The sequence below is a fragment of the Balearica regulorum genome, chromosome 1, assembly GCF_011004875.1.
Source record: "Balearica regulorum gibbericeps isolate bBalReg1 chromosome 1, bBalReg1.pri, whole genome shotgun sequence".
Lineage (NCBI taxonomy): Eukaryota > Metazoa > Chordata > Aves > Gruiformes > Gruidae > Balearica > Balearica regulorum.
In genome coordinates this window covers 219,066,178-219,078,685 of record NC_046184.1, presented here as the reverse complement: position 1 = coordinate 219,078,685, position 12,508 = coordinate 219,066,178, and positions in this window count along the sequence as shown.

The window sequence follows — 12,508 nt, the reverse complement described above, 5'->3', positions numbered from 1 at the left end:
CTCCCATCCTTGCGTCTGCAGGTCCTGCTGCAAACCCATAGCAGCACAAGGCCCCATTCGGCTCGAAGCCTCGTGGCTGCTGGCTGGCTGACCAGGGCCTGGTGGGGCTGCCGGGCCTGCTGGGGCTGGACGTGGGAGAACATGGCGCAGCTCCGCCAGCCCTGGACCGCTCTGCAGCAGGGTGGCTCTGCTGGGATGCGGAGCTGCTGGAGGCACGTCGCATCCCTGAAGTCGCCTCGTCCTCAGGCAGAGCTGGAGGCAGGCGGGTGCAGGCTGTGGTGCGGCATCTTCCCTCCAGCCTGTGCAGGATGGCTCGCTGTCACTGCTGCTGGTGCTGGCAGAGCGTGTGTTTTCCCAGCCTTCCCCTTCCCCACATGCACGTGCTGCTCCGCTCCGCTAGGTAAGCACTGGTTCTTACCCGTGCTGAGGCAGCCCAAGAGGGATGAGGAGGCTCCGGGGTTGTGGTTTAAGCTGGCCAGCAGCTGAGACAACCACACTCCCCCCTCTCCCAGTGGGATGGGGGAGAGAATTGGAAAAGGGAAAAAAACTCGTGGGTTGAGATAAAGACAATAGGACAAAAAGGAAGATAAGAATAAGAATATACAAAACAAGTGATGCTCAGCACAATTTCTCACCACCCAAAGTTGATGCTCAGCAAGACCCTGAGCTGCCCTGCCTCTCAGCCCACCCACCCCAGTTATGTACTGAGCATGACGTCATATGGTATGGAATATCCCTGTGGTCAGTTTAGGTCATCAGTCCTAGCTGTGTCCCCTCCCAGCTTCTTGGGTGCCCCCCACCTTCTTGTTGGCAGGGCAGTGTGAGAAGCTGAAAAGTCCTTGACTGCTTGGCAACAACTAAAACTGTCAGTCTGTTATCAACATTATTCTCATCCTAAATCCAAAATACAGCACTACACCAGCTGCCAGAAAGAAATTAACTCTATCCCTGCTGAAACCAGGACAGGGATTCAGAGAGGAGCTGGGCTGCAGAGTCCAGGCGCTGCTTGGCCGGGCTCTGTGCAGCTGCTGCATCCCCACCTGGAATTCGGCCTCTGTAAAGGGCTGACCCCGAGAGAAGAGCGGCCAGTTGTCAGCCCAGCTGGTTTGTAGCATCCTGGGCCCCATGTTCCCAGCCCTGCAGGCACAGCTGGTGCTGCTGCACGATGGCGGAAGTGGGAGAGCATGGGGGCGGCCTGCAGCAGGGTGGGCTCCAGCCCGGGGAGCAGTGCCGCTGTCGGTGCTCAGGCTCGCCACTGGTAGGGTGCAACGGTGCCGTGCCCTGCAGCGAGTGTGGGTGTGCGACAGGAGCGCCGTCGGGTCCAGGGCGTCTCGCAGAAGATGGTGATGGTGCTTGGGTGCTGCAGGGTGCTGTCCGTCAGTCCTGCCTCGCCCCCAGGCAGGGACGGTGTGCGAGGCTGGGCTGTGCCATGGCCCCGGGACTGTACCACCAGAGGCCCGTGGTGGTCCTGTCCCCCCACAGCAACGTAGTGATGTACTCGGCACATCATGGAGCAGAGCGAAAGCCCCCTCAAACATTGCTGTGCCACCCCACAGCTTATCACCGGTAAGCCTTATTTTAGCCCTTTGAACCTAGTTTGAAGCTCCCCAAAGTTGTGAGCAAAAATACTTCTACCCTCAGGCCCCAGCAGTCCTGGTGTCACCTAGAGCACCCCATGAGACCACCCCCTGAGCAATTTGGTGGTAGCCTATGGGTACCTGCGCTGGGTCACCCTCTGTGCAAACCGTGAGGGTAGGCTGGCTTCACCCATCATTTCTCCATGCTTCTGCAACAGCAGCTGCTGGTGAGGTGTGAAGCAAGCCATGTGCAGCCACCTGGCACAGGCAGCAAGCCTAGCTGGACCTGCTGCTGTTCCAGATGTGTCTGCACAGCCAGACATCTGTACCTTTATGCAAAGCACTACTGCCCAGAGAATTTACCCATCAGACCATTTCATGTACACACTATGTGCCACCCATAAAAAGCCAGAGTTTGCCCTTTCTCCTCAGTTCCTTCCAGCTAACAACCTCTATAGGGACAGGAGAGAAGTTTTACCTCACCAGCACACCCCCAAAACTTGCCAGCGTTTCGCTCAAACGCCATCCTATTGCCTGTGGAATGCAGAAAGCCCTGGGAGCTCTTGGCTAGCAGGGACTGGGTGGTCTCCAGAGGTCCCCACCGAGCACGGCCGTTCTGGGATTCCATGCTCATGCTTCAGCAGCGAGCTGGCAGGTTGGAGAGCAGACTGGATGACAAAGATGATGCCTGTCTCTTGGAAAATGCAGAGCTGTCTATAAAAACAGAGAGAAGCCTGTAAACGTATGTGTCCATGTCTGTGTGCGCGCATTATATAGAGCTTTCAATAATATAAATAGAGGCCCTTCGTGGGGCTTGGGGGGTGAGAGAAGAAGGTGGCTATAAAGAGCATCTAGTACAGGAATAAGTGCTTTGGCAGAAGGGGCATGCCCCACTTTTTTTAAGACAATGTAAATGCAAAAGGAGAAGAGAGTTTAGACCATGACGATAGATGTTGGTTCAGTAAAATACGGCAGTCCGTGGTGTTTGTCTGCAAGCACACAGTGAAGGTGCATGCACAGACAGTGAAAACTCCACCCAGGGAAGGTCCAGACCCTTCGTCCGGTACCAAGGGGAGGACAGCAGCGCTGCGGGCATGCAGCCTTGGACACAGGTGGTGCTGCAGGCAGGAAGACCAGGTAGGGCTGTGGCAAGGGAAGGCTGGAGTGAGCCGGGTGCTTCAGCAGGTAGGATTTACCTCAGCTTCATCTTTCACGGATTTATGCATTTGAAATACAGTGTTTTGCTCTCAGAGATGCAAACTGCGCTGCTCGGGTGGTGGTTAGCATCTCACCACCTGAGGTATGCTCTCTCTGTTTCCAGGTTTGAGAGCTGGATAAGCCATATGATGGGGAACTTTGCGGTCTGGTGTGGGGGAAGTAGCTTCCAGTGAGATCCAGTGCAAAAGGGGTGACCAGATACCATAAGATATGCTGAGCCAAAAACTTGGGGAGATGAGACATGGCGTGATCTGGAGGGCAGGAAAGAAATGGAGCAGAAAGCCTTGGCAAGAAACACACCAGTCTATGTAGTAGGATGAGATCTGGCATCTCTGGGTAGGTCATAAGTTCAGTATCACAGAATCATAGAATGGTTTGGGTTGGAAGGGACCTCAAAGATCATCTAGTTCCAACCCCGCTGCTGCAGGCAGGGAAATTGCCATAATAAGCCATCACCAGCTGTGCTGTGAGGGTTCACTTGTGCTTGTGAGCTCCTGTTGCACTAATCAGTGGCACAAAACCTCAAGCAGTTGTGCAAGCTGCAGTGCACAAAGATGTGTTGTCAGCTGCTGTACACTGCCCTCACCCTGCTCATTACAGTAAGCAATTTGGCAGTGATTGTCCAAACAAATCTGCCCACTTGCCTTTAGGATAAATTATTTCCCCAAAATAATATAAATCATCAGTCCCCTGTTTTGAACTGTTCTGGATCATTTCGGCTTTTCAAAGACAGCTGCAAAATGTCAGTGACAAAGGAATAGAGTTCAGGAAAAGAATCTTAGTTCTCCTTCCACACATACGCTATCCTCTTGAAAGCCCAGGCAGATGCCACTGTTCTTGGCTGAATTTTCTGTGACATTGTTCATGGGCAAACTCCATCTTTCCCAGTGGAGGAGTTTGTCAGAGACCTCTGCAATGACTCCAACTCCTCTTTTTCATAGAATCATAGAATCACAGAATTCAACAATCCACAGGTTGGAAGGTACCTCAAGGATCATCTGGTTCAACCTTTCCTAGCAAAAGCTCCATCTAGACAAGAGCACCGCCTAGATGAGATGGCCCAGCACCCCGTCCAGCTGAATCTTTAAAGTGTCTAATCTTGGGGAATCCACCGCTTCCCTGGGGAGATTATTCCAATGGCTGACTGTTCTCATTGTGAAAAAATTTCCAATCGGAATCTCCCCAGGAGTAACTTGCACCCTTTACCCATCGTCTTTTCCATGTGACTCCTTGTAAAAAGGGAGTCTCCGTCCTCTTTGTAGCCACCATTTAAGTACTGGAACACGATGATGAGGTCTCCCCTCAGCCTTCTTTTCTCAAGGCTGAACAAACCCAATTCTCTCAGCCTTTCCTCATGTGGCAGGCCTCCCAGTACTTGGATCATCCTGGCAACCCTTCTCTGGACCCTCTCCAGCATGTCCACATCTTTTTAGTATAGTGGGGACCAAAACTGAACATAGTATTTCAGGTGTGGCCTGACAAGCACTGAGTAGACTGGGATAATGACTTCTTCATCTCTGCTGGTGATGCCATGGTTGATGCAATCCAGCATCCTGTTGGCTTTCTTTGCTGCTGCAACACACTGTTCACTCATAGTGAGCTGCTTGTCCACCAGGACCCCCAGGTCCCTCTCCACAGAGCTGTTCTCCAGCCTGGTGGATCCCAGCCTGTGCTGCACTCCTGGATTACGTTTCCCCAGGTGCCAGACCTTACACGTGAACTTGTTGAACTTCATTAGGTTCTTGTTAGCCCACTCTTCCAGCCTATCCAGGTCTTCCTGCAGGGTGGGTCTCCCTTCCAAAGTGTCCACTTCCCCACCCAGTTTGGTATCATCCACAAACTTCATCAGGGTGCGCTTGATCCCATCATCCAGATCACTTATGAAGATATTTTGTTATATACGGAAGCGATTGGGAACCCTCTCCAGCACCCTGCGAAGAACGCCTGGTTATCCATATGATGAATGGTCCATAAAACCAGTAAGCGACGCTCTTTGTGTAGGAGTCCTGGTCTATACACTTCTATCCTGATAAACATCTCCAGTAACACAACAACCAATAAATGAAGCTCTAAAGGGTTTTACTCTCAGGCAAAAGTGGCATGAGATGTGTAGCACTGGGCAGAGCAGTAAGCAGGGACAAGAGGACCTGCGCTGACAGCTTGGCAGGTCCCTGACCAACGTAACGTCTCAGAGCTGATTCCACTCTGGGGGCACACGAGGAATCAGATCCAACACTGCTGAACTCCTCGTAGCCGTGTCTTGGCAGTGGGGCTCAAAGCTGCCCGGCACGGTCAGGCCACAGGCAGTGTCTGTGACACTGGTGGGGACAGCACGGGAGACGTAGCTGTGCTTCGGTGCGAACCACCGCAGTCTGGGGAGGCTCAGACTGTGGGACCTGGGGCGGCAGAGGGAAAAATAATGCCGAACAGCCGGACTGACAGCAGTTCTGTCGTGTGATGGCCAGCCTGGGGAGGCCAACGCGCAGCCCTCTGGAAGAGGAATTTCTGGCGCCTGGAGCTGCTCCATGCAAGCTGGAACCTGTAAAGATGACATATCTTTTCTCTGTCGCTGCCAGACACGGAGCTGCCAGGTTACAGCAAGGATTCGCACGTCAGTCTGCCAGTGCACGGCTTCACACTCACCTGCTTACGCACGCAGACAGGCCTGCCAAGACTTTCTGTCTATAATCTGATTAGGAGCAATAACGTGGATTAAAATAAGTGCATGTGTGTGAGGAAAATGACGTAATTGCTAAAAAAGACACCAGTGTTTCTTTCACAGCTGACAGCTTGGCACCACGCTTCTGTCAGAGGTGCCTTGGGACCGTGCTTTCCAAGGAAGAGAGATGGGTGGTTGCTGCAAACATCAGTTTGCAACACGTAGGAGAAACGCTGTCTCGTAATGGGAAGGCTCAGTTTCAGAGATGGATGCTGGAGCCACTAGGTAGCCCAGAATAAATCATCACCAAAGTGCTTGGAATATTTTAATCCATAAATTTTAGCACAAAAGGTGCTGCAGGTAAATCTTTGAGCAGGAGTACCTGACTGCTGGGGGGCTGTGTGGCCAGCGTCCGTGCTCTGCTACATTCCACAGCAGCGAGCAGAGGACAGTCGTAGCCAGCGCCAGGTGTAACCGGTACTGCAGAAAGGGTCATTTCCCAGCTGAGGAAAGCCCACATTAAACTTAATCAGGAGGAGATTTTTCAGACAAAAGAAACTTGTGAGATTTTTTTTCAGTTTCTTCAACTATGAAGCTGTCAGTTCTTGGCAAGCAAGGAAGGATGAGAAATTTAAGCATTTGCTAGAGCACACTCCTTTGAAATCAACAGACCTAAATGACTTGTATTGCACAAAGCAGTTTTTGCTAAAGCCATATTCTGAGGCAGACGGGAAGAGCAACTGCTGCCCCATCAGCGACTATTCTTGGTCAGAGCCAGACCCAGTACAGGAACGGAGCGAGCGCCTTACCCACCAAGGATGCACATCCTGCTTGCTTGTGCAGCCCTTTGGCCACCGTTGCTGCCGCTCTGGACCTCTTCCAGTTTGAGAAGGGGACCATAAAGGTGTTCTGTTTTGTCCTCTGCTGTTGCCTTTGCTCCTTTTCCTAGCACTTGTTTTGCTTTTTGACCACTCCTGAGCACTGAACTGCTACTTGCACAGAAATAGCCATCATCCCCCGGAGAGCTAACTCCCGAGTGGTAGTGGTAAGCTCAGAACTGATCGTTTCACACACAAAACATGAAATGGGTGTCCCTTTCCTTTTATTTACACTGACTTGATCCTGCTCCTGTATCACACAGAACTGCAACGTCCTGCTGCAGCTCCTCAGAGCTGCATTAGTTAACTCTGTGCTGTGAACAGACTTTCTTGCCTCTACCACCGTGCCAGATCATTCACGCACCAGCTGAGCAGCAGATGATGCCACAGGGGGTCTCTGTGGGACTCCCCTGGTGACCTCCTTCCTCAGGGAAAAATGACCCTTCTCCCCCACGCCTGTTCTTTCCTGTATTACTTCCTGGCAAAGCACCTGCCCTCTTCTCCATGGTACCTGTGGCTCCTCAGCAGCCTTTGCTGCGGGACCTTGCCCAGGCCAAGCAGACGCTTTCCCAGGCACCCCCGGCACACGCTGAGCGGGTGCTTCGGGACCTCTCCCGGCTCCCCGCTGGCAGCAAGACTGACCCTTGCTGATAGCACAGCTCACAGCTGGCTGCTGCCACAGCACAGCTGGATTTGCCAGCTAAGGGTGGCTTTGCTGGTCGTCCCACGTGCCAAAACAGGCCAACCTGGGGAGCCTGTGCAAGTCCCCCCGGGCACGAGATGGCCAGCTTTGCCCTTGGTTGCCAGACCTGCCAGGACCGGCCACACCAGGCAGTCTGACCCGGCATTTCTGCAGCAGAGAGCAGCCGTTGCAGTCACCCCTGCACAGACTCCGCACTCTGCGGCAGCTTCTTAATGTCTGAGCGTCAGTGTATGCATGGGGCAGCCTGCAAACAGCATCACCTGCCTGGTCTGGCTGCATGCCGGGAGAGTCTGTCCCTGGGCACGGGGAGGGAGCAAATGTCAGCTGGATTTTGGACAGGGTTCATGTTCCTGCCTTGTCCACTGCCAGCAGCAGCCAGGGGTTTCTGCTCCAGGATGGAGTCTGAACCTGACGACACTTGAAAATTTTTCGCTGGTGACTCTGTACTGTTTGTTGTGTCTTTGTCACTGAGGAGAGGGTCTGGGCTGACGGAGGACTTACCTGGAAGGAGAAAGGAGACCACCTCTACTCAGGGCTGCTGGTCTGGGTCGAGGAGCAGAGGCCAGACACGAGAGCGACCACACGTGTGTGCATGGAGCAGGGGCTGTTCGGTGCCCTGGCACGGGCAGGAGATGAGAGCCGCGTCGTGCAGGCAGCAAAACTGGATTGCAGGGGCTCAACCAGGGCAAGACGGCACCATTCCGAGCAGCCGTTGCATGTCGCTGGGCTGCAGGGCACTGCAGCAGCCAGCACTCAGCTCTGCACACAGTCCTGCCGTCTCTCCAGCAGCTCTCGATGCCACACGGGGGGATGGCTCCAAGCAGGAGAGCGCAGCTGCATGGAGAGCATCTCCCTGGCCTCTGCTAAGTCTGTGCTCCAGGAGCTGTTAAGAGACAAGAGGCAGCTGGGAGGCAGCTGCCCCTTCCCACACCCACGGCAGCGCCCATGAGGAGACCATCCTCCCCACCCTGCGTGGGAGACCTTGCAGCCAGCCAAGGAGAGACCAGAGAGAGCAAAGGGAGGGGGAACAGGACACACAGATGGAGAACGATGTCTTCTACCTGCAGGGTCTGCTGAGGTGGGGGGCAGCGGGGCCACCAGCAGCCTTACTTCAGCAGCCCCGCATGGCTGGCCCCGTGCTCGCTGCGGGGGGGGTCTCCAGCCACATCTCCTCGTTCTCCCTGTCCCTCCCCACAGCCCAGCGCCCCGAGCCTCCCACCGCAGGCACAGGACCAAGGGCTGCCGGATGCAAAGCGCAGGGAGCTGGGCAGCAGCGGGTGAGGGAGGGGGTGCAGGGGGCGACGGGGGTGCTGAGGGGATGTGGACCAGCAGGCAGAGGTGCCGTCCTGAGCAAAGCATCACCCTGGCTACCAGGGGAGGGTGAAATCAAGGGAAAAATATGATGGCATGCCCAGGGATTTACATCTGATTTGGCAGAGGAGGAAAAGTCTGTGGAGCATCGCACAGTACACCTGGCCTTGGATGGAGCACTGCAGTCAGACGTGCGGTCTGGGAGAGGAGCTTGGGGAGGCTTGGCCGGCACCAGGGGCGGCAGCTGGAAGGGGCACGGCGCGGATGGGGCAGGGCCCTGCCAGGGAGCAGAGGGAAAGGGAAGAAAGCAATAAATGTCAGGCTGGGCCATAAGCTGGCAGCAGGACATGCGGCAAGGAAGGCCCTGGAAAAATATCAGAGGGGCTGCTGTTATGTGACCAGGCTTTGACGGGCTTCAATTTTCAGCATCTGCAGCAGCTTAGTCCCTTAAATGTGGCAGAAGGGCGATCCAGGGTAACTACATGCTAAAGAGGAACTGCACTGCAGTGCTTCTCTTCCCCTTCGCCTTCCCCTTCCCCTTCCCTTTCCCCTTCCCCTTCTCTGGAGTCTGAGTACTTGAAAGGGACAATAAACAACATCCAGCAAAGCCAGGGAGCCGCACAGAGATCTGCTTGCCCAGAGGCCAGCGACAACGCCATTCGGCCCGAGGGTGATCTGCCCACCCGGCATCAGCCTCATCTACCCGAGGAGGGGAGTACAGCCCCTGCTCCGGCTGGAGCTCAGACCCCACTGGGGCCAGTCCTGGCCAAAGTCACCTCCCGCGGCCTTGGGAGCCCGCCCGTGTCCTGGGCAGGACTCGCCAGACGCCCCGTCCTTGAGGACGCATTCTTGCTTGCGTGGCCGCTGGCAGGCTGACCGGAGCGCTCAGGGGCTCATCCTTTTGGATGGATTCGATCGGGCAGAAATGCTTCTCAGTCCGGGCCTGAGGAGCTGTGCCGTGCGGGAACACGCCTGCGCTGCCGGCCGGAGCTGCAGGCATCGAGCAGACAGTGCTCAGGCCCCGGGGTGCAGCGGGGACGGTCCCGGGCGCCGCATTGCCCCACACAGCTCGGGGGGCTGCGCACGTGAAGCTGCCGCAGCTCTCGGCCCTCCCACCCTGCTGCGGCGTCAGGGATTGCCATAGCCCTGGGTGGCGCCCGCGGAGATTCAACTCCTGCCTGGCCTCTGCAGCTTTGTCCTCGCCTCCCGACTGCAGAGCCCGAGCAGGAACAGAGAAGGGTGACCCAGGCCGAGCTCACGGCTTAGCCAGGCTGTGACGAAGAGCCAGAAGAAAGGGCTGGGTTGTAGCAGGTACCAGGAGCGGCCAAGAGAGCCGGGCTTGTTCGGCCCGAAGAGGAGAAGGCAACGGGAGAGCCCACCGGTGCCTGCAGCTCTCCGGTGGCAGGGTCTGGAGAAGGCAGCCAGCCCTCCCGGGTGCCCAGACAGGAGAAGCCATGGACATGGGGTTGGACTAGATGATCTCAGAGGTCCCTTCCAATCCCAACCGTTCTGTGATTCTGTGATTCTGTGACATGAACTGGAATGTGGAAAACTGCTGGCGGACCCCCAAGCCAAGCTTTTTCACCATGAGGGTGGTCAGACAGTATGGCAGGTCAGAGTAATGGGAATCTCCATCCTTTGAGATATTTAACGCCTGTCTGGACACTGCCTCGGGCAACCTGCTCTACCTAGACCTGCTTTGATCTGTGGTGGACCAGGGACCTCTGGAGATTCCCTCTCTGCATACGCAGCCGTGGCATATCCAGGGCTCCTTGTGACGAGCAACGCACCACTGTTGTTCACACAGTTCATCCTCCCTCCTGCTCAAAATATCCATTACATTTCTGTCTGACATGGCTGCCCTCCATCCCCAAATGCTGTGTTTCATCAGGCCTCGAGTCACTTCTGTACGCCTCCCCAGTCTGTGAACACGGACGGCAATGGCCTCACTGTGCCAGAGCATCCCTCCCTTGGGCACTGGCCGGTTTGATGCCATTGAGCCCACAGTCACTGCCATAAACCTCTTCAGCAGAGCTGCTTGTCAGGACACAACCCGCCAGACCATGACCTCGACTGGCATTTGCCGCAGCTCAGGGTACGCTTGCCCAGGCCGCTCTGCGAGCACGGGTAGTCTCTTGTAAGACAATTCCAGAAGTCAGATTGTGCGCCAGGAGCTGGCAGGGGAAGGAGGTGGCGAACGCCCAGCGATCTCCACGAATGATGACAAACAGGATGAAGTGCATGGTCTGGCCATACTCACTGCCAACAGCAGCGGTGCCTCTGCCAGGAGCTAAAGCCTGTATATGATGCTTTCCTTTCATAATTACATTTTCAGACCTGTCAGTGACCCAGATTTTTCCTCAGTTGGTGAACCTCTGGGTCTGAGATAATGACAGGTTTGATTGGAATGCGCTGGATTTAATTTAAAGCTGTTATTGCTGTTTAGCTCTTAATTGGCAGGCTCCTGTGCTTGCCATGGGCTTGCTTGCCTTTCTGTATGTTAGAGTCTGGTGCTCGTTAGTGGCAGCTTTTTGCTTTCGCTGTTCACTGGACTGCTGCTCATCGCACTGTGCTGGGAACAGCTTGATAACAGCGATGGCCGTGCGCCTGGGCTGGCGGATGGCTGGGGCATCGCTGCTGTTCCTGTGCTGCTGTCCTGGACGGGCTGGAGCTCCTGTGTGACCTGGAGTCTAAGGGCCGGTAACCTGTGGATGAGTCCACGGGGGAGCAGGACACCCCAAAGCATCTGTGGCTGTGAATAAATCCACACGAGAGCAGGTACATCTCGAAGCATCTGTGGCTGCAGTTAGTCTGTGCTGCAGCAGGTATACCTCTGGAGGGACTGTGGCCCAGGGATAACTCCACACTGGAGAAGGTACACCTCAAAGCATCTGTGGCTGTGGATAAGCCCACGCTGCAGCAGGTGCACCTTAAAAACATCAACGCGTGAGGTCATGCTGGAGCACCTCAGAGTGTGTGGCCATGGGTGAGCCCAGGACAGGGCAGATACACCCCGGAAGGACTGCAGCCCTGGAGGGACTGGGTAGGGCCATGTTGGAGCAGGTTTACATCTGAAGGGACTGTGACTGTGGGCAAGGCCACGCTGGAGCAGGTTTATCTATGAAGGCATTGTGGCCTACGGACAAGGCCACGCTGGAACAGGCGCACCTCGAAGCGACTGTGGCTGCGGATCAGTCCGTGCCACAGCAGGTGTACCCCTGGAGAGACTGTGGCTCATGGATAAGGCTCCACTTGGAGCAGGGACACCCCTGAGGGACTGCAGTCTATGGATAAGTTCAAGCCGGAGCAGGGGCGAGGGGAGGTGTTCATTGCAATGTTAAACCTTATGGTCTGGCCTAGAGGGACCAGGGGTAGATATTGTAATGGAAACACTTTTAAATGGTTGTAACCCATGATTTGAGCTGCGTGTTAGAGGAATTACTGTAGCGGGAACCACCTGAACCAATGGAGGACAAGCCTTACAAGAAGCAGTGCAAGTGCAGCAGTGACCCGACCTGAGCTGGCTTTGGTGCCCAGTAACTCCACGCCACACACCACCTCTCCTGCCCTGAGTGACCACCACGGTGGGGGGAGCCCAAAGTCATGGGCTAAATGAAATCAGTGGACATTTTGTGGACATTTGTGGACATTTTACATGGGTCGTCCATAGACTAAGGGCATGATATCAGCTTATTATATCAAAGGATAAGGGGGGTGGTGGTTAATGAGGATGTGTTGGATAGTGCAGGACCTGAGCATGATGTGAATGGTGGGAATAAGGGGTGGAGAATGTGCTGGGTTTGGCTGGGATAGAGTTAATTTTCTTCATAGTAGCGGGTATGGGGCTGTGTTTTGGATTCGTGCTGATAACACAGGGATGATTTTGTTATGCTGAGCAGCGCTTACACAGAGTAAGATGCCCAGAGAGGTGACGGCCCCTTCCAAAGATGGGCTCTGCTGGGCCAGATGAAGAGCTGCTGACTCCAGCGTTCAGGGAACTGCAAGAGCTGCTCAGGGAACAGCGTCGGACCAAAGTGGCTTTCGCCAGTCCCGGCGCAGAGACCTGGTCGTTGGGGGTCTCAGGAAAGCGCTGCCTGGTGGCAGTCTGCTGCTGGGGGTGCAGTCCCCGCAGGGACGGCAGCGTGTGGAGCACTGCTGCTCA